Below are 2149 nucleotides of genomic sequence, written 5' to 3' on the forward strand. Positions count from 1 at the left end.
CCTCCTCCTTATGTAATTTTTAAAACTTTCTAGTTTTTTTCTGTTGCTGTTCTCTGGACCCTTTCAAGTGTGATGAAGCCTATTTTAAATACATGATTTTAGCTTAAACCTATATGTACTGTATAGATTTTAAGACTGTTTGCCATCTGCCTTTTATTCCTGTAATATTTACTGCTGTATCTTCAAGGGTGATGCACATGTCTAACTTCAGAGGTAGATTTATTTCAGTGGAATTATCAGTGACAAAATTAAGCATGTGTACAAATCTTAGATTGCAGCCTCAAAAATATAAAAGCAGAAAAGCAAACAGAAGGCGTACAAAGGCAAATAACTTTGTGGCTCACCAGACTTACTTTTCCAGCAGTTTATTCATAAATAAGCTCTGGAAATGTGGATCTTCCTTGAGACTTTCCCTTGTCCTCAAGTTCTACCTGGGCTGCTGATTCAGTTAAAACCAAGGTGGGCTCCCACATAACTTCTGAAACTAATTGACATTGTACAGATTATCACCAACGCCCTCAGAATTATACAGAAATAGGTGTGAAGGCAGCACAAGCACTTTGGAAATGGTGCAAAACAAACCAATACACAGGTTGGAGCTCAAGTTCTCTGTGCGTGATTACAGATCTGTGCACCCAAATTGAGGAAAAACTGGTGGAATGCTATGCAGTTACAGAGCAGTGGTTATTTTCTACAAAGTTTGACATAAATTGCTTATGGAGTATATCCTGTCCAAAAGGTAAGTCATTCTGCAATACAAATAGCATCCCTGGATATTGTAATTTACAGGAACTGTTTGTAAGGTTACTGGGTAAAACCATTGCAATTTGTGTGTTGATGCAGAAATGTTTTCCATGGATGTTACAGGATGATGAACGGTACTGTGAGAACTTCTCGCAGAAAACACAGTATTCTCTAACATATGGGAATTAATTAATGCCACAGGAAAAATAGCCCCAAACCCACCTTTTTTATGAAGGAGAAAGATGGGATAATCCTTATGCGAGCTTTTTGCCAAACCAATGGGGGAAAGAGGGGAAAACCTAAACTTTGGCTGCATGCTTATGGGTAAGTTTATCTGATTTGAATTATACAAAATAATAGGTTCTTTCTATTCAAGTCTCATCCCGGACCCACCCCCCTTTTCCAGCCCTAGGGGAGGGAGCGTTAAATAATGGTCTGTGTAAACTGATGCTCATGCAGTAAGTTTGGAGAAGTGCTGCTTGTACAAGTTAAAGCAGGCAGCGAAGAAGGAGCAACCAAATAAAAAGCAGCTGCAGGAGCAAAGTGGACCTTTCTGAAACTGAAGACATGTCTTTCTTCACGAGAGTTTTGACCATGAAGTGCAAGCAGGCGTTGGAATCGGAGAGGACTTACTTTTACCAGGCTGTTTTTGCCAGCAGGTTTCACCAGCTGCCCAGGCTCTCCAGCAGCCCGTCCCTGGAGGTGCCGAACAGCTCGGCAGCGGCGGCGGGGAACAAAGGCCGGGAGATGGTGCCGGAGCCGGGGCGCTCAGGGGAGCTGCTGGAGCCCACCCCGCACCGGCTGGGCAGGGTGAAGAGCCTGCACGAAATGCCTGGACCCAACACCCTCTACAACCTCTACGAGTTCTTCTGGAAGGACGGCTTCGGCCGCATTCATGAAATCCAGGTACAGCTTACTGGGCTATTTAATATTTTGTCCACGCCAGGATTACTCAAACCTTCCCTCACAAAACATCGCTCAGCCCCCGCGTTCCCAGCACCGCAGCGGGGCACCGCCGCGCCGCCTTCCCGCTGTTACGGGAGGGCTGGGATTCAGAGGATCCCCCCCAGCTAAGCCCCGTCTCCCCAAGAGCTTGGTGGAGGTTTCAGCGTTTTTGTGTCGGTGAGGAGCCTACGAGTGCGGGGCTTGGAGCCGTGCCGACACCCCGCTCCCCGATTCCCCCCTTGCCCTCGTACGTGAGTTCACTGCCTCACCGGCACCCCTGTCCTTTGAGCTCTCCCCTTTCCATCTTTATGCGTATTTTGAACTTTTAGGTAGGTGCGTTAGACTTAAAAAATCCATTTTTTTGAACTGGATTGTTTCACCAACTTGCAGAGTTGTTGTTTTTGGCGGGCAGAGCTGGGAAATTTGGGCTTTCCTCGGACCCCGGACCGCAGCACCCACC

The sequence above is a fragment of the Mesitornis unicolor genome, unplaced genomic scaffold, assembly GCF_000695765.1.
Source record: "Mesitornis unicolor isolate BGI_N332 unplaced genomic scaffold, ASM69576v1 scaffold36774, whole genome shotgun sequence".
NCBI lineage: Eukaryota > Metazoa > Chordata > Aves > Mesitornithiformes > Mesitornithidae > Mesitornis > Mesitornis unicolor.